Consider the following 23,824-nt stretch of genomic DNA (forward strand, 5'->3'; position numbering starts at 1 on the left):
GGTGAACTGTTCCTCAATGGCATGGTCAGTAACAGAAGGCGCTTGGTCTACAGACTCGTCCCCACTTGTGCTAGAGTATAAATTAACCACAATCAGTAGTTCTCGTGGCTTCAGTAGCCAGTTGTGGCGTCGTCGGACGTGCCGGTTGTGGCTTCTGAAGCGGCGTCGTCGGACGTGCCAGTTGTGGCTTCTGAAGCGGCGTCGTCGGACGTGCCAGTTGTGGCTTCTGAAGCGGCGTCGTCGGACGTGCCAGTTGTGGCTTCTGAAGCGGCGTCGTCGGACGTGCCAGTTGTGGCTTCTGAAGCGGCGTCGTCGGACGTGCCAGTTGTGGCTTCTGAAGCGGCGTCGTCGGACGTGCCAGTTGTGGCTTCTGAAGCGGCGTCGTCGGACGTGCCAGTTGTGGCTTCTGAAGCGGCGTCGTCGGACGTGCCAGTTGTGGCTTCTGAAGCGGCGTCGTCGGACGTGCCAGTTGTGGCTTCTGAAGCGGCGTCGTCGGACGTGCCAGTTGTGGCTTCTGAAGCGGCGTCGTCGGACGTGCCAGTTGTGGCTTCTGAAGCGGCGTCGTCGGACGTGCCAGTTGTGGCTTCTGAAGCGGCGTCGTCGGACGTGCCAGTTGTGGCTTCTGAAGCGGCGTCGTCGGACGTGCCAGTTGTGGCTTCTGAAGCGGCGTCGTCGGACGTGCCAGTTGTGGCTTCTGAAGCGGCGTCGTCGGACGTGCCAGTTGTGGCTTCTGAAGCGGCGTCGTCGGACGTGCCAGTTGTGGCTTCTGAAGCGGCGTCGTCGGACGTGCCAGTTGTGGCTTCTGAAGCGGCGTCGTCGGACGTGCCAGTTGTGGCTTCTGAAGCGGCGTCGTCGGACGTGCCAGTTGTGGCTTCTGAAGCGGCGTCGTCGGACGTGCCAGTTGTGGCTTCTGAAGCGGCGTCGTCGGACGTGCCAGTTGTGGCTTCTGAAGCGGCGTCGTCGGACGTGCCAGTTGTGGCTTCTGAAGCGGCGTCGTCGGACGTGCCAGTTGTGGCTTCTGAAGCGGCGTCGTCGGACGTGCCAGTTGTGGCTTCTGAAGCGGCGTCGTCGGACGTGCCAGTTGTGGCTTCTGAAGCGGCGTCGTCGGACGTGCCAGTTGTAGCTTCTGAAGCGGCGTCGTCGGACGTGCCAGTTGTGGCTTCTGAAGCGGCGTCGTCGGACGTGCCAGTTGTGGCTTCTGAAGCGGCGTCGTCGGACGTGCCAGTTGTGGCTTCTGAAGCGGCGTCGTCGGACGTGCCAGTTGTGGCTTCTGAAGCGGCGTCGTCGGACGTGCCAGTTGTGGCTTCTGAAGCGGCGTCGTCGGACGTGCCAGTTGTGGCTTCTGAAGCGGCGTCGTCGGACGTGCCAGTTGTGGCTTCTGAAGCGGTTGTGGCAGTAGGAGAGTTTCCATAGTCATCAGACCAGCGTCTCATCTTCTCAGCAGAGGCCAGGTCATCGTTTGCCAGAGAGCTACCATAGTTTGGAGAGTCTTGGGATGCTACTTCATTTGTCTCCAAATACTCTAGAGAAAAAGAGAAGAGGAACAGTTGGGTGTTCTACACGGTCTAGGCCAAATTGCCATTTGAATGTTCAGCAACATTGCACCCCACTGAACCCGACGTAGTTCTAAACGAATGTTGCAGGCCTAACATTTTCTGGCTTCTTTAGCATCAGACACTATGGATCGGAGCATGTGCAATGGAGACGTCATTTGATGACAGCTCTGAAAAACGTAGGTTCAGGTACACAAGCAAATTTTCAAAATCAACAGCAAAGGGTTTGATAACTTCTGGTTTAAAAAAAGATTCTAAACATTTGTTATTTAGACTGGGTTACTCTACGGTGTTGAATTAGTTTAAAACACAGCAGCAAAGAACATTGCTAGAAGGGATGGGATAACATAGGGGAAGAAACACTTACCTCCAAGTCTCCTCTGCAGAGAGACTTGATCTTGTTTCTGGGACTTGCCAACAGGGGAACAAGAAACTGAGGAGAAAGAGTTGACAGAAGTTGAGTTGACACAAAATAGCTACATATATTTAATAGCAGTGAACAAAAAAGAGGACCAACGTGGAAGAAACAGACAGTCAGATTTGAATCTCCAACTTACAAAGTTCAACATGTTTCCCAAACAAAACCCTTCAATCCAAATAAAACATTAGTGAACCAACCTTTGAAGACCCCCACAGTCAGCACAAAGAGCAGAAATTCTCTCACACCTCCCATGATTATGAGAATAGTCTTTATTATCAACAAGTAATGTCATCCCGTGGCCTGTATGAGGCTTATATAGGCCACTAATGACCGTTTACCAGACAAACATGACTTAACGATCAATTAACATGCTTGATTGAGTTGAAACATTCAGATAGAAATAGACCATGTAGAACAGATGTTTCTTTGGAGGGCAGGCAATCTTTTCTACTCTATATATTGCATTTATATCTGCTATGTTTTACCCTTCTGGTCTCAGATCAGCAGTAGAAAGAAGTAGGCCTAATTATTTTAGGTATAATCTTCAAAGATTTTCGGGGGAAATAAACACTGTACCCAAATCCACTTTTTATTATGATCCTGGGAAATGGGTAGGCCTCCACCATATGGTCCTTCACAGTTTTACACCTGTGTTATATTCCTTTATTTACATAGATCACATACATAAATATATATGTTAGCTGTTAGTAGCTTTGGGATCAAATTTTCATATTGTATTGTTACTAACCATATATCATATTTTCCTCATTTGCTCTGTAGGAGACTTGGCTGGTGGAGATTCGTCATATGAAGGACATTCAAGTGGATGTGACCCCTAACCTGCAGGACAGGCTCAGCGGGGTGACAGACATCCTGTAACGGATCTCCAAGCTAGTGTCTGAGGACCTGGAGAAGGCTGTGTCTACAGCTGTGGAGCAGGACAAGCAAGGTAACCTAACCTCACCTAACCTCACTGTATGAAGGATTTTATTTTTATGTATAGTCATCTCCAATCTGTTAAAATATATGTCTCTGTATTTCTCGCCCAATCTCTCTACTCTTCCCCATCCCCTTCACTAGGTTCTCCCCAGGATAAGCACACCATCCTGGCTGTGGTCCCCAGTCCTGCTGCTCCATGACACCTAGCCAGAAAGCAGGGCCTCAGTGAATGTATGTGGTTGTTCCTTACTTTAACATAAAACTCTCATAGATATTAACACAGTAACTGTAAATAATAACAACTATTCTGGGCTATATAATTAGTAACCTGAATGATCTATCACCTATCCGTTGTTTTAGAGCTAATTTAGACTAATAAGCTGTACACCTAAATGTCTTCTCCCCTGCTCCCTTCCCCCTCCTCCTCCTCCTCAGACCGCTGTACCCTGACCTTTGACCCTCGCACGGTCAACGGTCACCTGCTCCTCTCCAGGGAGAACCTACGGGTGCCTCTTCCCACCATAATCTTTGACCCCTACATATCTTCCCCAGGAAGGAAAAGGGGAAACAGTGTATGATGGGAATGAACGATCTTCCCTGGAGCCTCCAGCTGGATGAGTGCCAGTTGAGCGCCTGGCACAATGGGTGCCGGGAAACGATGGCTGGCCACTCCCACCACTCCCACGCGGCTGCATGCCTTCCACTGTACCTTCACTCAGGAGCTGTTCCCTGCCTGTTGGATAGGGGCGTCAGCATCACCCTCTGCTTGCCACGATGACAACACGAAAGGGAATGACCGTGACCTAACAATGTCATATTGGATTAGTCTCCATAACCATAGACTTCGATAGACATCGCATCATTGTATCTGTCCCATTATGGTGTCTGCAAGAGCACAGGCAGCGCCATTGAGGCCATCTCCATTTTGAAGTAGTCCATTGTCATTTTCTTCTTCTACTGCTTCTATGAGTTGGCAAACAAACTGAAAGGGTGCACACTGCCACCTAGAGTGTGTTTGAACAGGTATAAAGCCAAGGTTGGCGATTTACTGCCACCTGCAGTTATGGCATTTTTTCTCATGAGTATAATTCATTGGCTGATCCCCCGTGGTGACCTGGATGGAATTCTGTGATCATTCCTTAACCTATAGGAAGTCCCACCCCATCCCCCCTTTTGCCCTCAGAAAAGCCTAAATTTGTCGGTGCATGGACTCTACAGGGGTACTGGCCCATGTTAACTCCAATGCTTTCCACAGTTGTGTCAAGTTGGCTGGGTGTCCTTTGGGTGGTGGACAATTCTTGATACACACGGGAAACCCCAGCAGTGTTACAGTTCTTGACACAAACCAGTGTGCCTGCCACCTAATAACATACCCCGTTCATAGGCACTTAAATGTTTTGTCTTGCCCATTCACTCTCTGAATGGCACACATACAAATACACAATCCATGTCTCAATTGTCTCAAGGCTTAACACTCCTTCTTTAACCTGTCTCCTCCCCTTCATCTACACTGATTGAAGTGGATTTAACAAGTGACATCAATAAGGGATCATAGCTTTCACCTGGATTCACCTGGTCAGTCTATGTCATGGAAAGAGTTCTTCATGTTTTGTATACTCAGTGTATATAAAGATGATATCTCTATCATTCTCTATGGGCTAGGTAGAGCAAGAACCATATTGTCTATACTTGTGTCACTAACCTTGGTCTAGGGGAGTAATTACATATATAGAGGGAAGCGAGCTAGTTATTTCGATTGAATCCCAGCCCCTGTTCCAGTTGGATACTAGGACACTGATGCCTGGATGGGTGAAAGCAATATGGCCTTCCATTATGCTCCGTGGAGACTTCTAAGATCAGTTAGTTTGGGAAAGTACTAGGATGTATGTAGGAAAGTAAGTCATTTAGGCGTATTACGGAACTATCCTGTGTATGTGAGACCTTTCCTTCTCCGACTGTAGTCTGCAACACCCATTTTTCCCATAGTGAGATAATTTAGCCAAGTCAGCATTTTAGAAACAAAATCCTTAACCTGGTGAGACCCCAGGTTGCGAAAATGCAACAGGCCCTCAAACTCATGTCAAACACTACATAGTTTATCTCTTTAGACCCGTATGTACACTGAACAAAAATATAAACGCAACATGTAAAGTGTTGGTCAAGGATTATTTATTTTTTTATTCCTTGATGTGATGTGGTGGGTGAGTGAGTGTGTTCTAGAATGTTCAGAAGAGTGACATTCAGGACATGACATAATAGGCCAACTTCTCTATACACACACACACACACACACACACACAGGCAGTAGCAGTAGTAGCATATAGCCAAGATAATCTTTCCATGTACACTGAACAAAAACATATTGTAAACGCAACATGCAAACATTTAAAAGATTTTACTGAGTTACAGTTCATATAAGGAAATCAGTCAATTTAAATACATAAATTAGGCCCTAATCTAATCTGTGGCGTTGTGTTGTGTGACAAAACTGCACATTTTAGAGTGGTATTTTATTGTCCCCAGCACAAGGTGCACCTCTGTATTGATCATGCTGTTTAATCAGCTTCTTGATATGCCACACCTGTCAGGTGGATGTATTATCTTGGCAAAGGAGAAATGCTCACTAACAGGGATGTGAACACATTTGTGCACTAATTTTAAGATAAATAATATTTTTGTGCGTATGGAACATTTCTGGGATCTTTTGTTTCAGCTCATGAAAAATGGGACCAACACTTTACGTGTTGCGTTCATATTTTTGTTCAGTATAGTTAGTTGGACTAGGATCAGGGATTCGCTTCTATACTACCTAGACATTATGGTCCCTATCAACACAAAGTTCAAGTTTCATATTACACCATATTCCCTATATACAAGGGTGACATTTCAGATTTGTACCATAAGTCAAACTTCACCAACTCTTATGTATTTAAAAACTGTTTTTTAAGGTTAATTCAGGCTAGTCTCTTTGCAATAATATTTATTTTTCAACAGAGACCTGGTCATATGATCGACTGCTACCCTCTCATATTTAAGTCGTCACATTAAAAACCTGTACAGACAAATAATAAATAAACAAATAATAGTGTCCAGTACAGGCCGTGAGAAGGAGGGGTGGGAGCTGAGATACAGGCGCTCTTCTTGTCTTCAGCAGGGGAGTAGGGTGGAGGTTTGTCCTGGAGAAGATGTTTTCATACATTCCCCTAATTTATTTGGACAGTGAAGCTAAGACTTTTAATTTGTCTCTATACTCCAGCATTTTGGATCTGAGATCAAGTGTTTCATGTGAGGCGACAGTACAGAATGTCACTTTTTATTTGAGGGTATTTTCATTCATATCTGTTTTAGAAATGAAAGCATTTTATGTATCTAGTCCCCCCATTTGAATGTATCATAATTAATTGGACAAACATCAAGCTTGTGACCAATATTCCCTCTAATCTATTTTAGCACTGAGCAAATTTCAGGTCGGCTGAGCGCAAACTTGAACGTTTTGAAAATTCTGTGCAACTTCCAACGAGTGTTAACTGTGAACACTGAGGCTGTGCCCGCTTTAACTTACTGTTTTAACAGTGGCCAAGTAGGCTACTATGGCTATTTGATCATAATGTAGGCCTACTGTCAAAAACAATGGAGAAAATGCATCTCATAACATTTAACATGGAAATAGCTGTTCAATCATTCAGCCTACAGAAGCAGCCAATGTGTGGTGTTCAATGTAGGCCTACATTCCATGAGACTTTTGAAAAAAACATGCAGGGCTTGACATTAACCTCTATGAGATCGGTGTCCCGTATACGGGACGGTTGAATTAACGTGCGCTAATGTGATTAGCATGACTGTTGTAAGTATCAGCAAACTTTCCAGGACATAGACATCTATCATATGGGCAGAAAACTTAAATTCCTGTTAATCTAACTGCACTGTCCAATTTACAGTAGCTATTACAGTGAAAGAATACCATGTTATTGTTTGAGGAGAGTGCACAACAAATGTATCACGGCAACTGGTTTGATCAATTCACCTCTGAAGGTAAATAATGTACTTACATTCAGTAATCTTGCTCTGTTTTGTCATCCTAAGGGTCTCAGAGATAAAATGTAGCATAGTTTTGTTTGATAAAATCAATTTTTATATTCAAATGTAGGAACTGGGTTCTACAGTTTGAACCCCTGCTGTCTCTGGCTCCACACCCACCCCGCCATCTAGATGTGTGAAAGTTAATGTATAAGCTAGTTGTCACGATTGTCATACACAGAGGACCAAGGCGCAGCGTGGAATGCGAACATACTTTTAATTTGAATGATCACACGAACAAAACAACAAACGATACAAAACGTGAAGTCCTTGGTTACAATACAAACCATACGGAACAAGATCCCACAACACACTGTGGAAAACAGGCTGCCTAAGTATGGTTCCCAATCAGAGACAACAAGCAACAGCTGATACAAGTTGCCTCTGATTGAGAACCACACCGGCCAACATAGAAACAAAAGAACTAGATAATAACCCTAGCACACAAAACACATAGAAACCACACACCCTGGCTCAACATAACAGAGTCCCAGAGCCAGGGCGTGACAGTACCCCCCCACCCCCCCAAAGGCGCGGACTGCGACCGCGCCAAACATAAACCGAACAGGGGAGGGCCGGGTGGGCATTCCTCCTCGGAGGCGGTTCCGGCTCCGGGCTTGACCCCCACCCTCCAACCAACCCCCCAAAGCGCCCCTGGTCCGGTCTGGCCCTGCTGGCCGGAGCTGGACTGAACACTGGTGGAGCGGATTGCTCTAGCTCCGGGGTGGAGCAGCTGACCGGTGCCGGACCAGGCACCGGTGGAACAGGCACGGGCTGTGCCGGACTGACGACGCGCACCACAGGCTTGGTGCGGGGAGCAGGGACGGGCCGGACCGGGCTGACGACGCGCACCATTGGCTTGGTGCGGGGAGCAGAGACGGGCCGAACCGGGCTGACGAAGCGCACCACTGGCTTGGTGCGGGGAGCAGGAACAGGCCGGACCGGGCTGACGACGCGCACCATTGGCTTGGTGCGGGGAGCAGGGACGGGCCGAACCGGGCTGACGAAGCGCACCACTGGCTTGGTGCGGGGAGCAGGAACAGGCCGGACCGGGCTGACGACGCGCACCACAGGCTTGGTGCGGGGAGCAGGGACGGGCCGAACCGGGCTGACGAAGCGCACCACTCGCTTGGTGCGGGGAGCAGGAACAGGCCGGACCGGGCTGACGACGCGCACCACAGCCTTGGTGCGAGGGGCAGGAACATGCCGGACCGGGCTGGCGACGCGCACCACAGGCTCGGTGCGAGGGACAGGAACAAGCCGGACTGTACTGGGGACACACACCACTGGCCCTACGCGGGGATCAGGAACGGGCCGGACCGGACTGGCAAAACAAACCAGAAATAGAATAGTGGAGGACGGAAGCTAGCTGTCCTCCGGCTACACCATGGTGCTACCCTACATAGTGCTGTTGAGGCTACTGTAGACCTTTGCAAAATACTGTGTTTTAATCAGTTATTTGGTGATGTGATTATATTGAGTATAGATTTATCTAAAAAGGATCACTTTTTTAATGTTTTACCATTTACATTTTCATGAAATTCACTGAGGAGGATGGCCCTCCCCTTCTTCCTCTGAAGAGCCTCCACTGGTATTGACTGCAGCTGAAATACTTCCTGAGGAGACTATAGATGGCATCTGGGTTAGCTAGAATGTCACTATTCCTGATTCCGATTGAGACTACATCTTCTGCTCTTCCCTTGAGATGGATGAGAATCTCTCAGGCCTGTTCCTCTATTTTCATGTGTCCCTTTTTAATAAAGTTTATCATGGCCTCTTCCCATTCATCAAATGTAATTGTGTCTTATCTCTCCCCTCTAAAGGAAGGTGGTTCTTTGACTTTTCTTTGGGCAACTACTTGCCCAAAGAGAAGTCTAGAACTTGGCTAACTGGAGGGTCAGGTCTGTGTCTTGGTTCACTTTGGCTAGTGGCTGTAGCTCCTGTTGGGCTACTAGAACTGAAGTGCATGATAATGCTATCAGCTAGCTGCTGTCCTATCTGTTGGACTATGATACTCATCTGGCCTATTAGCACTGCATCGTCATTGGGGTTAGGAGTGGAGGTGCTAACAACCTGGGGCCTAGGTGAGTTGACTGCATGATGACAATGAGAAGCTGCATTGTCCCCACTGACTAAAGGAACTTCACCTGCAATTTCACTACCATTGACATCACCACACACACTAGGACTACCAGTTGGGAAAGGAATAGATAACCCCAACACACCCCTTCCCCTACCAACATTGACAGGTGTTAGCAAATCTGAAAAACAAATACGGTTGAAACTCATTGTAGTAGCTCAAAATGAAAGTTGATAAAAAAAATATTTTGTAGCAAAATTTGAAATTGTGTTTTTTACATTGGAGTAGAGTACATCGAGTAGAGACTCAGAGCTAGAAAATTGTGTATCATACACTACAGTTGAGGAAAAATTAGAAATTAATTATGCGTTGAAAATTGGTAAACTTGTAACCTAACTTATGAGAAAATTGCCTTTGAATGTTTTGTACACCTTATGGAGACCTCTTCTTTGTCTACACCCATTCAGCATCGTTCACACCCTCTCAAGCTTTAGCCCCACCCATCTCTTTAAGGTATGATCCGAGCGTCCTGTCCTAACAACAGCAGTCAAGCTAACTGGCTAGCTTGCTAGCTACTTCCAGACACAAATGAGAGAACAGCTCACTCTGACCATTTTACTCGCCCTAGCAGAGCTGGTTAGGATGTTTTTATGTTTTCCAGAGCGTTGGTGACTGCAACTGTGCTGCTGGCAACAATTTACGCTTTTTTGCAAACGTCTACTGACACCGGCCATATTCCATGGGTGTTGAGCGTTCGTAATTTCGTCAGTTATTATGCGCTCTGGCACACTCAGACGAGAGTTCTCTGAAATCGGAGTAGATAGCCAGAGCGAATTTAAAAGCTACATCTATCAACCTTGCCACCAGAGGTCTCTTCACAGTCCCCAAGTCCAGAACAGACTATGGGAGGCACACAGGACTACATAGAGCAATGACTACATGGAACTCTATTCCACATCAGGTAACTGATGCAAGCAGTAGAATCAAATTTAAAACATTTCTAAAAATACACCTTATGGAACAGTGGGATTGTGAAGCAACACAAACATAGGCACAGACACATGCATACACACACATGATAACATACGTTCTATACACACACGTACACATGGATTTTGTGTTGTAGATATGTGATAGTGGATTATGGGCCTGAGGGGGCACACTTTATGTTGTAAATTCTGTAATGAATGTATTGTAATGTTTTAAAAATTAATTTTGTTGGACCCCAGGAAGAGCTAATGGGTACAAATATCTACCTCAAATACCTTGTAACCCTGCACACTGATCTGGAACTGGTACTCCTTGTATATAGCTTTATTCTTGGGTATTTTATTCCTCGTCAAACATTAAAGGAACAGTTGTCTCCATGTCTCGTCAGTACCTGGTAGGAGTACTCGGGTGGGGGTCCCGCGGAGTTCATGTCAAGGCGTGCTGAAGGTGGGTGTGGTGTATGAATCATGCGCAGAACGCAGAGGCTCAGTCCAAAGGCTTTAGTGCAATATATATAAAAGACAGAAGCACAATAAGCCCGAAGGCGAATACACGGCGCACACAGGCGACAAAACAAACGGCGCACAAACATGTGCAAAAATAACCTCTCCAAAACACTGGATGGAAAATGTAGCTCCAAACACGAAACAGAAGCGCAATCACAGAAGCGCAAAGGGCCCCACAAACCGCCGACCCAGCTTCCGGCAGGGCAGGCGGAGGGGTAGGTTTCTGGTAGAGAGCCAGACTCGATCTCCGGGTGCGTACACCGGCCCCTCACTGCGGTGGAGATCGGCGCTCGCCTTGTGACGAAGGACGGCCCGCTGCAGATGGACGTGGGCAGCGTTCCACGTCTCTTCCGAGCGCCTCATCCAATCATCCACCGCAGGGGCCTCGATCTGGCTCTGCTGCCAAGGTGCCAGAACCGGCTGGTAACCTAACACACATTGGAAGGGGGTTAGGTTAGTAGAGGAGTGGCGGAGAGAGTTCTGGGCCATCTCGGCCCAGGGAATGTACCGTGCCCACTCCTCCGGCCGGTCCTGGCAATACGACCTCAGAAACCTACCCACATCCTGGTTGACACGTTCTACCTGCCCGTTACTCTCCGGGTGGTACCCTGAGGTAAGGCTAACCGAGACCCCCAAACGCTCCATGAACGCTCTCCAAACACGAGAGGTAAACTGGGGGCCTCGATCAGACACTATATCCTCGGGTACCCCGTAATGCCGGAAGACGTGGGTAAATAGGGCCTCAGCGGTCTCTAGGGCAGTAGGAAGACCCGACATAGGGAGAAGACGACAGGCCTTAGAGAACCGGTCCACAACGACCAGGATGGTGGTATTCCCCTGAGAGAGGGGAAGGTCTGTCAAAAAATCCACCGAGAGGTGGGACCATGGTCGTTGTGGAACGGGCAGGGGTTGTAACTTACCCCTGGGCAGATGTCGGGGCGCCTTACACTGGGCACACACCGAGCAGGAGGAGACATAAACCCTCACATCCCTAGCCAAAGTGGGCCACCAGTATTTAGGGCTAAGGGAATGCACCGTCCGGCCGATACCCGGATGTCCAGAGGAGGGTGACGTGTGAGCCCAGTAAATGAGTCGATCCCGAATCTCGAGCGGAACGTACTTCCGACCCTCAGGACACTGTGGAGGGCTGGGGTCGGTACGCAACGCTCGCTCGATTTCGGCATCGACCTCCCACACCACCGGTGCCACAAGGCAAGACTCCGGTAGTATGGGAGTGGGCTCAACGGACCTCTCCTCCGTGTCATACCGCCGGGACAGCGCATCCGCCTTACCATTCTGGGACCCAGGGATGTACGTGATTTTAAATACGAACCTGGTGAGAAACATACTCCATCGAGCCTGGCGAGGGTTCAGTCTCCTCGCTGCCCGGATGTACTCCAGGTTCCGATGGTCAGTCAAAATGAGGAAAGGGTGTTGAGCCCCCTCAAGCCAATGCCTCCACACCTTAAGGGCTTGAACTACAGCTAACAGCTCCCTGTCCCCAACGTCATAGTTACGCTCCGCCGGGCTGAGCTTCTTTGAGTAAAAAGCACAGGGGCGGAGTTTAGGTGGCGTGCCGGACCGTTGAGAGAGAACGGCCCCTATACCAGCCTCAGACGCGTCTACCTCGACCTGAAAGGGTAATGCGGGATCCGGATGCGCCAGCACCGGAGCCGACGTAAACAGGTCCTTCAGTCTCCTAAAGGCCCTGTCCGCATCGGCTGACCACTGCAGGCGCACCGGACCCCCCTTCAGAAGGGACGTGATGGGAGCTGCCACCTGTCCAAAACCCCGGATAAACCTCCGGTAGTAATTCGCAAAGCCCAAAAACTGCTGCACCTCTTTTACAGTAGTTGGGGTTTGCCAATTACGCACAGCGGACACACGATCCACCTCCATTCTCACCCCTGACGCGGACAACCGATAACCCAAAAAGGAGACCAACTCCTGGAAAAACAGACATTTCTCTGCCTTGACATATAGGTCGTGCTCCAACAGCCTCCTCAATACACGACGCACCAGGGTTATATGCTCGGCTCGGGTAGACGAGTACACCAGAATGTCATCAATGTACACGACCACCCCTTGTCCCTGCATATCCCGGAATATGTCATCTACGAAGGATTGGAAGACTGATGGAGCATTCATCAACCCATATGGCATGACGAGATATTCGAAATGACCTGACGTGGTACTAAAAGCTGTCTTCCATTCGTCACCCTTCCTAATGCGCACCAAGTTATACGCGCTCCTGAGATCCAGTTTTGTGAAAAACCGCGCTCCATGCAATGACTCCGTCATGGTTGCAATCAGAGGGAGTGGATAACTGTATTTCACAGTAATCTGATTGAGTCCACGGTAATCAATGCACGGGCGCAACCCTCCATCTTTCTTTTTCACAAAAAAGAAGCTCGAGGAGGCGGGAGAAGTGGAGGGCCGAATGTATCCCTGTCTCAAAGATTCGGCTATGTAAGTCTCCATAGCTTTTCTCTCCTCTTGAGACAAAGGATACACATGGCTCCGTGGGAGCGCTGCTCCTGCCTGGAGATCAATCGCACAATCCCCCTGTCTATGAGGAGGCAACTGCGTCGCCCCAGTTTTGCTAAACACGAGAGCTAAATCCCCATATTCAGGCGGAATGTGCAGTGCGGGCACTTGGTTTGGACTTTCCACCGAAGTCGCCCCCACGGAAACACCCAGACATCGCCCCTCGCACTGAGCAGACCACCCATCGAGAGCCCTCTGTTGCCACGAAATAGCAGGGTTATGGGTGCTTAACCAGGGAATCCCCAGCACCACTGGGTACGCAGGAGAGTCGATCAGATACAGCTGTATAGTCTCCTCATGACCCCCCTGCGCACACATCCGAAGTGGCGCTGTGATCTCCCTGATCAACCCCGACCCCAACGGGCGGCTATCTAAGGCATGAACGGGAAAAGGTTTGTCAACAGGTAGGAGAGGGATCCCTAACTCAAAACAAAACTTCCGATCAACAAAATTCCCAGCTGCGCCTGAATCTACTAGCGCCTTATGCTGGGAATGAAGTGCAACCTGTGGAAAACACACAGGTATACAAAAGTGCGCAACAGAAAGCTCTGGGTAAGTGGGACGTCTACTCACCTGGGAGGCCCCCCCAGTGCGTGGCCTGTTGTCTTCTCCCCCGGAGAACCATCCCCAGCACCTGGCCGCAGTGTGCCCTCCACGACCGCACTTGGTGCAGGAGACAGGCCCCCTCGGGCTCCTCCTCCTCCGTTCTCTAGCGCCGGCACCCCCGAGCTCCATAGGGCTCGGCTCGGAGGTGCCGGAGGGCGGAATGGACGGACTCCCCTCGGGCCAGCAGGGTGTCCAGACGGATGGACATATCGACCAATTGGTCGAAGGTAAGATGGGTATCCCTGCAGGCCAACTCACGTTGAACGTCCTCTCGTAGGCTACATCGAAAATGGTCGATGAGAGCCCGTTCATTCCACCCTGCATCCGCCGCTAGAGTCCGGTACTCTAGAGCGAACACCTGAGCGCTCCTCTTCCCCTGTCTCAAATGGACTAGACGCTCCCCCGCCGCTTTGCCCTCAGGTGGATGGTCGAACACGGCCTTGAAGCGGCGGGAGAACTCGGCGTAGGTGATGGTGTTGGCGTCCATCTTCCTCCACTCGGCGTTAGCCCACTCCAACGCCTTGCCCGTGAGACAGGAGATGAGGGCGGAAACGCTCTCGTATCCCGAGGGCACCGGGTGTACAGTGGCCAGGTAGAGCTCCACCTGCAGGAGGAACCCCTGACACCCGGCAGCTGTTCCGTCATACGCCCTCGGGAGCGAGAGCCGAATCCCCCTGGGTTCCGAACCTGGGACTGGTGGACCGACCGATGGGGTGGGCAGGGTAGGTGGAGGTGTGGGTACCCTGCTGGCCTCCCATCGGTGCAAGGTGTTGATTACCTCCTGTAGAGCGGACACCAGTTGTCTTATCTGGCCCTCTTGCCCACGGAGATGCTCCTCGAGCGACACAGGCGTCACTGCCGATCCTGCTGATTCCATTAAGGTGTGTGATTCTGTCAAGGCGTGCTGAAGGTGGGTGTGGTGTATGAATCATGCGCAGAACGCAGAGGCTCAGTCCAAAGGCTTTAGTGCAATATATATAAAAGACAGAAGCACAATAAGCCCGAAGGCGAATACACGGCGCACACAGGCGACAAAAGAAACGGCGCACAAACATGTGCAAAAATAACCTCTCCAAAACACTGGAGGGAAAATGTAGCTCCAAACACGAAACAGAAGCGCAATCACACACAACGACAAGCACACACAACGAGAACTAAATAGGACACTAACGAGGACTAACAAGACACAGGTGTACAACATCCAGACAAAACCAAACGAACATGAAACATAGATCGGTGGCAGCTAGTACTCCGGGGACGACGACCGCCGAAGCCTGCCCGAACCAGGAGGAGGAGCAGCCTCGGCCGAAACCGTGACAGTTCATCCCATTGGCTGGGGGAGGAGGGTAGGCATAGGCCTCATTGGCCATATATTTTCCAGAGAATCTACCAATTTTCCTTCCTGAGGAAATTGCAAGAAATTCTCGGGCTTCCCGGTATTCCCGTTCAAACCGAAAGTGCTATTTAAAAGCATATAATACCATTAAATAAAATCTGACATGATTATACCACTCTAAATGGAGAAATATGCACAATCTAAAGGGTTCTTTATGTATTTGTTGCAATTTAATCAACAATGTTCCCTCAAAGTCACCACACCATTTCATTGATGTAGCCTAGTTTTAACAGGCCTATGAAGCACTGATGGCCGACGGGTCAAATATGAGGTTAATACAGTACAAATTAATATTTTTAGCCTACCTTTGAAAGATGCATTTTGGTCCTTTTCTCTCCCCTTGCACCTGGCTATCGAGGGAATTTGGGAAGGCTGTGGCTGTTTATACTTCACTTATTGTTATGATTTTGTCAGAGGAAACTAATCTGAATCTCCAATAATCAAACAGTTAAGCGGAGATTCAACAATGGATAGCGCCGCAGTTGATCAATTGCCCGTGAATCTAAACCCGCATTTAATATGCCATTCTAAGGTAGGCTATATTTTACATAAAATCTTATGAGGCCTACTTACTGCATCTGTTTTCTAGCAATAAAGTAAATGATCATCTCTGAAGTCACAGCATAAATGAAACGTGAGACTTTGGACTACACAAACGGACTATATATTCAAAGTAAATAAACTGCCATTATTACTTTTATTCAATACAAAATACAGTTCTCGCATTATTTTTCAACAGGAAAAACACTTGGTCAGAAACTAAGTAATTGACACTGACTGATTCCATGTAGCAAACAAAATCATTTGCATAGGCCATACCCGTTTTAACGTGTTGCTTCAAAACAGGCTCAATTCAGGTCGGATTTGCAGTCGGCCTCGTTGGCATAAATGAGTAAAGCTTTGCCACAGACCTTTTGTATTAAAGCAGGTAGGCCTACCGGTAGCTCAAAAGTTGGAGTCAATTTTGTTACTGTATTTCAAGGTTGCGTGTACATGCACTTTGAATTCATGGCGACTAAAAACGGTAGGCTACGACGCACAAACCCTAGGCGCTACAAGCAACTCTGGGAGAGCTAGGACCAGATCGCAGCCTGCCAGCTAAGACAGGTTAACATTGCCTTTAACCTAAAAGTTTGGATTTTTACTGGCATATGCAGACCAACCCCCAAAACGATTGGCTAATGATATGAGAGCTGGTGTTACATGTAAGAATTCACGAGTAGGAAACCAATTGTCCGTAGACTCAAGACTAGTAGACACTCAGCAGAGTAATTTAAATGCAATTTGACAACATTCAGCACTGACACCATTAACCCCAATTCTAGCAACATCCTCATTTACAGACGTGATATGCACCAACCCCAAGCGCTCAGTTCTACAAACTACATCAGGTTAAATTGACCTAGAACCCATTACATCATTTGATGCTACTAGCATAAGCAAATGTAGCTTAAGAAAGTCCAAAGGTAATTTAAACACCTTAACCACAAATTGGTCGAAGTAGTAATATATTGCTGATGCCAAAGCAGGTTTATAATGCAATAAAACTGTTTTGCCATCACCCCAGTTACTAAAGTCAGGTCATTGAACCTCCAAAACAAAACTAAGGACACAAGTATTAAAGTTACTGTTTAATTGAGGCAAAACACACAAACGCAGTTACACACAACCTGGACTAGAGTACCCATGTACGTCCCACTTCAGATATCCATGTTTGTGGTCAACGGGGTCTCAGATGCAGAGGTGAACTGTTCCTCAATGGCATGGTCAGTAACAGAAGGCGCTTGGTCTACAGACTCGTCCCCACTTGTGCTAGAGTATAAATTAACCACAATCAGTAGTTCTCGTGGCTTCAGTAGCCAGTTGTGTCGTCGTCGGACGTGCCGGTTGTGGCTTCTGAAGCGGCGTCGTCGGACGTGCCAGTTGTGGCTTCTGAAGCGGCGTCGTCGGACGTGCCAGTTGTGGCTTCTGAAGCGGCGTCGTCGGACGTGCCAGTTGTGGCTTCTGAAGCGGCGTCGTCGGACGTGCCAGTTGTGGCTTCTGAAGCGGCGTCGTCGGACGTGCCAGTTGTGGCTTCTGAAGCGGCGTCGTCGGACGTGCCAGTTGTGGCTTCTGAAGCGGCGTCGTCGGACGTGCCAGTTGTGGCTTCTGAAGCGGCGTCGTCGGACGTGCCAGTTGTGGCTTCTGAAGCGGCGTCGTCGGACGTGCCAGTTGTGGCTTCTGAAGCGGCGTCGTCGGACGTGCCAGTTGTGGCTTCTGAAGCGGCGTCGTCGGACGTGCCAGTTGTGGCTTCTGAAGCGGCGTCGTCGGACGTGCCAGTTGTGGCTTCTGAAGCGGCGTCGTCGGACGTGCCAGTTGTGGCTTCTGAAGCGGCGTCGTCGGACGTGCCAGTTGTGGCTTCTGAAGCGGCGTCGTCGGACGTGCCAGTTGTGGCTTCTGAAGCGGCGTCGTCGGACGTGCCAGTTGTGGCTTCTGAAGCGGCGTCGTCGGACGTGCCAGTTGTGGCTTCTGAAGCGGCGTCGTCGGACGTGCCAGTTGTGGCTTCTGAAGCGGCGTCGTCGGACGTGCCAGTTGTGGCTTCTGAAGCGGCGTCGTCGGACGTGCCAGTTGTGGCTTCTGAAGCGGCGTCGTCGGACGTGCCAGTTGTGGCTTCTGAAGCGGCGTCGTCGGACGTGCCAGTTGTGGCTTCTGAAGCGGCGTCGTCGGACGTGCCAGTTGTGGCTTCTGAAGCGGCGTCGTCGGACGTGCCAGTTGTGGCTTCTGAAGCGGCGTCGTCGGACGTGCCAGTTGTGGCTTCTGAAGCGGCGTCGTCGGACGTGCCAGTTGTGGCTTCTGAAGCGGCGTCGTCGGACGTGCCAGTTGTGGCTTCTGAAGCGGCGTCGTCGGACGTGCCAGTTGTGGCTTCTGAAGCGGCGTCGTCGGACGTGCCAGTTGTGGCTTCTGAAGCGGCGTCGTCGGACGTGCCAGTTGTGGCTTCTGAAGCGGCGTCGTCGGACGTGCCAGTTGTGGCTTCTGAAGCGGCGTCGTCGGACGTGCCAGTTGTGGCTTCTGAAGCGGCGTCGTCGGACGTGCCAGTTGTGGCTTCTGAAGCGGCGTCGTCGGACGTGCCAGTTGTGGCTTCTGAAGCGGCGTCGTCGGACGTGCCAGTTGTGGCTTCTGAAGCGGCGTCGTCGGACGTGCCAGTTGTGGCTTCTGAAGCGGCGTCGTCGGACGTGCCAGTTGTGGCTTCTGAAGCGGCGTCGTCGGACGTGCCAGTTGTGGCTTCTGAAGCGGCGTCGTCGGACGTGCCAGTTGTGGCTTCTGAAGCGGCGTCGTCGGACGTGCCAGTTGTGGCTTCTGAAGCGGCGTCGTCGGACGTGCCAGTTGTGGCTTCTGAAGCGGCGTCGTCGGACGTGCCAGTTGTGGCTTCTGAAGCGGCGTCGTCGGACGTGCCAGTTGTGGCTTCTGAAGCGGCGTCGTCGGACGTGCCAGTTGTGGCTTCTGAAGCGGCGTCGTCGGACGTGCCAGTTGTGGCTTCTGAAGCGTCGTCGTCGGACGTGCCAGTTGTGGCTTCTGAAGCGGCGTCGTCGGACGTGCCAGTTGTGGCTTCTGAAGCGGCGTCGTCGGACGTGCCAGTTGTGGCTTCTGAAGCGGCGTCGTCGGACGTGCCAGTTGTGGCTTCTGAAGCGGCGTCGTCGGACGTGCCAGTTGTGGCTTCTGAAGCGGCGTCGTCGGACGTGCCAGTTGTGGCTTCTGAAGCGGCGTCGTCGGACGTGCCAGTTGTGGCTTCTGAAGCGGCGTCGTCGGACGTGCCAGTTGTGGCTTCTGAAGCGGCGTCGTCGGACGTGCCAGTTGTGGCTTCTGAAGCGGCGTCGTCGGACGTGCCAGTTGTGGCTTCTGAAGCGGCGTCGTCGGACGTGCCAGTTGTGGCTTCTGAAGCGGCGTCGTCGGACATGCCAGTTGTGGCTTCTGAAGCGGTTGTGGCAGTAGGAGAGTTTCCATAGTCATCAGACCAGCGTCTCATCTTCTCAGCAGAGGCCAGGTCATCGTTTGCCAGAGAGCTACCATAGTTTGGAGAGTCTTGGGATGCTACTTCATTTGTCTCCAAATACTCTAGAGAAAAAGAGAAGAGGAACAGTTGGGTGTTCTACACGGTCTAGGCCAAATTGCCATTTGAATGTTCAGCAACATTGCACCCCACTGAACCCGACGTAGTTCTAAACGAATGTTGCAGGCCTAACATTTTCTGGCTTCTTTAGCATCAGACCCTATGGATCGGAGCATGTACAATGGAGACGTCATTTGATGACAGCTCTGAAAAACGTAGGTTCAGGTACACAAGCAAATTTTCAAAATCAACAGCAAAGGGTTTGATAACTTCTTGTTTAAAAAAAGATTCTAAACATTTGTTATTTAGACTGGGTTACTCTACGGTGTTGAATTAGTTTAAAACACAGCAGCAAAGAACATTGCTAGAAGGGATGGGATAACATAGGGGAAGAAACGCTTACCTCCAAGTCTCCTCTGCAGAGAGACTTGATCTTGTTTCTGGGACTTGCCAACAGGGGAACAAGAAACTGAGGAGAAAGAGTTGACAGAAGTTGAGTTGATACAAAATAGCTACATATATTTAATAGCAGTGAACAAAAAAGATGACCAACGTGGAAGAAACAGACAGTCAAATTTGAATCTCCAACTTACAAAGTTCAACATGTTTCCCAAACAAAACCCTTCAATCCAAATAAAACATTAGTGAACCAACCTTTGAAGACCCCCACAGTCAGCACAAAGAGCAGAAATTCTCTCACACCTCCCATGATTATGAGAATAGTCTTTATTATCAACAAGTAATGTCATCCCGTGGCCTGTATGAGGCTTATATAGGCCACTAATGACCGTTTACCAGACAAACATGACTTAACGATCAATTAACATGCTTGATTGAGTTGAAACATTCAGATAGAAATAGACCATGTAGAACAGATGTTTCTTTGGAGGGCAGGCAATCTTTTCTACTCTATATATTGCATTTATATCTGCTATGTTTTACCCTTCTGGTCTCAGATCAGCAGTAGAAAGAAGTAGGCCTAATTATTTTAGGTATAATCTTCAAAGATTTTCGGGGGAAATAAACACTGTACCCAAATCCACTTTTTATTATGATCCTGGGAAATGGGTAGGCCTCCACCATATGGTCCTTCACAGTTTTACACCTGTGTTATATTCCTTTATTTACATAGATCACATACATAAATATATATGTTAGCTGTTAGTAGCTTTGGGATCAAATTTTCATATTGTATTGTTACTAACCATATATCATATTTTCCTCATTTGCTCTGTAGGAGACTTGGCTGGTGGAGATTCGTCATATGAAGGACATTCAAGTGGATGTGACCCCTAACCTGCAGGACAGGCTCAGCGGGGTGACAGACATCCTGTAACGGATCTCCAAGCTAGTGTCTGAGGACCTGGAGAAGGCTGTGTCTACAGCTGTGGAGCAGGACAAGCAAGGTAACCTAACCTCACCTAACCTCACTGTATGAAGGATTTTATTTTTATGTATAGTCATCTCCAATCTGTTAAAATATATGTCTCTGTATTTCTCGCCCAATCTCTCTCCTCTTCCCCATCCCCTTCACTAGGTTCTCCCCAGGATAAGCACACCATCCTGGCTGTGGTCCCCAGTCCTGCTGCTCCATGACACCTAGCCAGAAAGCAGGGCCTCAGTGAATGTATGTGGTTGTTCCTTACTTTAACATAAAACTCTCATAGATATTAACACAGTAACTGTAAATAATAACAACTATTCTGGGCTATATAATTAGTAACCTGAATGATCTATCACCTATCCGTTGTTTTAGAGCTAATTTAGACTAATAAGCTGTACACCTAAATGTCTTCTCCCCTGCTCCCTTCCCCCTCCTCCTCCTCCTCAGACCGCTGTACCCTGACCTTTGACCCTCGCACGGTCAACGGTCACCTGCTCCTCTCCAGGGAGAACCTACGGGTGCCTCTTCCCACCATAATCTTTGACCCCTACATATCTCCCCCAGGAAGGAAAAGGGGAATCAGTGTATGGTGGGAATGAACGATCTTCCCTGGAGCCTCCAGCTGGATGAGTGCCAGTTGAGCGCCTGGCACAATGGGTGCCGGGAAACGATGGCTGGCCACTCCCACCACTCCCACGCGGCTGCATGCCTTCCACTGTGCCTTCACTCAGGAGCTGTTCCCTGCCTGTTGGATAGGGGCGTCAGCATCACCCTCTGCTTGCCACGATGACAACACGAAAGGGAATGACCGTGACCTAACAATCTCATATTGGATTAGTCTCCATAACCATAGACTTCGATAGACATCGCATCATTGTATCTGTCCCATTATGGTGTCTGCAAGAGCACAGGCAGCGCCATTGAGGCCATCTCCATTTTGAAGTAGTCCATTGTCATTTTCTTCTCCTACTGCTTCTATGAGTTGGCAAACAAACTGAAAGGGTGCACACTGCCACCTAGAGTGTGTTTGAACAGGTATAAAGCCAAGGTTGGCGATTTACTGCCACCTGCAGTTATGGCATTTTTTCTCATGAGTATAATTCATTGGCTGATCCCCCGTGGTGACCTGGATGGAATTCTGTGATCATTCCTTAACCTATAGGAAGTCCCACCCCATCCCCCCTTTTGCCCTCAGAAAAGCCTAAATTTGTCGGTGCATGGACTCTACAGGGGTACTGGCCCATGTTAACTCCAATGCTTTCCACAGTTGTGTCAAGTTGGCTAGGTGTCCTTTGGGTGGTGGACAATTCTTGATACACACGGGAAACCCCAGCAGTGTTACAGTTCTTGACACAAACCAGTGTGCCTGCCACCTAATAACATACCCCGTTCATAGGCACTTAAATGTTTTGTCTTGCCCATTCACTCTCTGAATGGCACACATACAAATACACAATCCATGTCTCAATTGTCTCAAGGCTTAACACTCCTTCTTTAACCTGTCTCCTCCCCTTCATCTACACTGATTGAAGTGGATTTAACAAGTGACATCAATAAGGGATCATAGCTTTCACCTGGATTCACCTGGTCAGTCTATGTCATGGAAAGAGTTCTTCATGTTTTGTATACTCAGTGTATATAAAGATGATATCTCTATCATTCTCTATGGGCTAGGTAGAGCAAGAACCATATTGTCTATACTTGTGTCACTAACCTTGGTCTAGGGGAGTAATTACATATATAGAGGGAAGCGAGCTAGTTATTTCGATTGAATCCCAGCCCCTGTTCCAGTTGGATACTAGGACACTGATGCCTGGATGGGTGAAAGCAATATGGCCTTCCATTATGCTCCGTGGAGACTTCTAAGATCAGTTAGTTTGGGAAAGTACTAGGATGTATGTAGGAAAGTAAGTCATTTAGGCGTATTACGGAACTATCCTGTGTATGTGAGACCTTTCCTTCTCCGACTGTAGTCTGCAACACCCATTTTTCCCATAGTGAGATAATTTAGCCAAGTCAGCATTTTAGAAACAAAATCCTTAACCTGGTGAGACCCCAGGTTGCGAAAATGCAACAGGCCCTCAAACTCATGTCAAACACTACATAGTTTATCTCTTTAGACCCGTATGTACACTGAACAAAAATATAAACGCAACATGTAAAGTGTTGGTCAAGGATTATTTATTTTTTTATTCCTTGATGTGATGTGGTGGGTGAGTGAGTGTGTTCTAGAATGTTCAGAAGAGTGACATTCAGGACATGACATAATAGGCCAACTTCTCTATACACACACACACACACACACACACACACACAGGCAGTAGCAGTAGTAGCATATAGCCAAGATAATCTTTCCATGTACACTGAACAAAAACATATTGTAAACGCAACATGCAAACATTTAAAAGATTTTACTGAGTTACAGTTCATATAAGGAAATCAGTCAATTTAAATACATAAATTAGGCCCTAATCTAATCTGTGGCGTTGTGTTGTGTGACAAAACTGCACATTTTAGAGTGGTATTTTATTGTCCCCAGCACAAGGTGCACCTCTGTATTGATCATGCTGTTTAATCAGCTTCTTGATATGCCACACCTGTCAGGTGGATGTATTATCTTGGCAAAGGAGAAATGCTCACTAACAGGGATGTGAACACATTTGTGCACTAATTTTAAGATAAATAATATTTTTGTGCGTATGGAACATTTCTGGGATCTTTTGTTTCAGCTCATGAAAAATGGGACCAACACTTTACGTGTTGCGTTCATATTTTTGTTCAGTATAGTTAGTTGGACTAGGATCAGGGATTCGCTTCTATACTACCTAGACATTATGGTCCCTATCAACACAAAGTTCAAGTTTCATATTACACCATATTCCCTATATACAAGGGTGACATTTCAGATTTGTACCATAAGTCAAACTTCACCAACTCTTATGTATTTAAAAACTGTTTTTTAAGGTTAATTCAGGCTAGTCTCTTTGCAATAATATTTATTTTTCAACAGAGACCTGGTCATATGATCGACTGCTACCCTCTCATATTTAAGTCGTCACATTAAAAACCTGTACAGACAAATAATAAATAAACAAATAATAGTGTCCAGTACAGGCCGTGAGAAGGAGGGGTGGGAGCTGAGATACAGGCGCTCTTCTTGTCTTCAGCAGGGGAGTAGGGTGGAGGTTTGTCCTGGAGAAGATGTTTTCATACATTCCCCTAATTTATTTGGACAGTG

At 48.5% G+C, this 23,824-nt stretch overlaps 1 pseudogene across 1 annotated transcript; it reads right to left on the reverse strand.

The window, feature by feature from the left end:
- Window positions 1-110: 110 nt before the first annotated feature.
- Window positions 111-19,911, reverse strand: LOC311124371 (annotated as a pseudogene). The gene is made up of 5 exons: window positions 19,857-19,911; window positions 19,606-19,671; window positions 19,336-19,408; window positions 1,395-1,522; window positions 111-1,355 (listed from the first exon to the last, which is right to left on the reverse strand). The product of its transcript is annotated as an uncharacterized misc_RNA (transcript).
- Window positions 19,912-23,824: the final 3,913 nt, after the last annotated feature.

This window comes from Coregonus lavaretus (genome assembly GCF_964263955.1).
Source record: "Coregonus lavaretus genome assembly, contig: HAP1_SCAFFOLD_318, whole genome shotgun sequence".
NCBI classification, from domain to species: Eukaryota; Metazoa; Chordata; class Actinopteri; order Salmoniformes; family Salmonidae; genus Coregonus; species Coregonus lavaretus.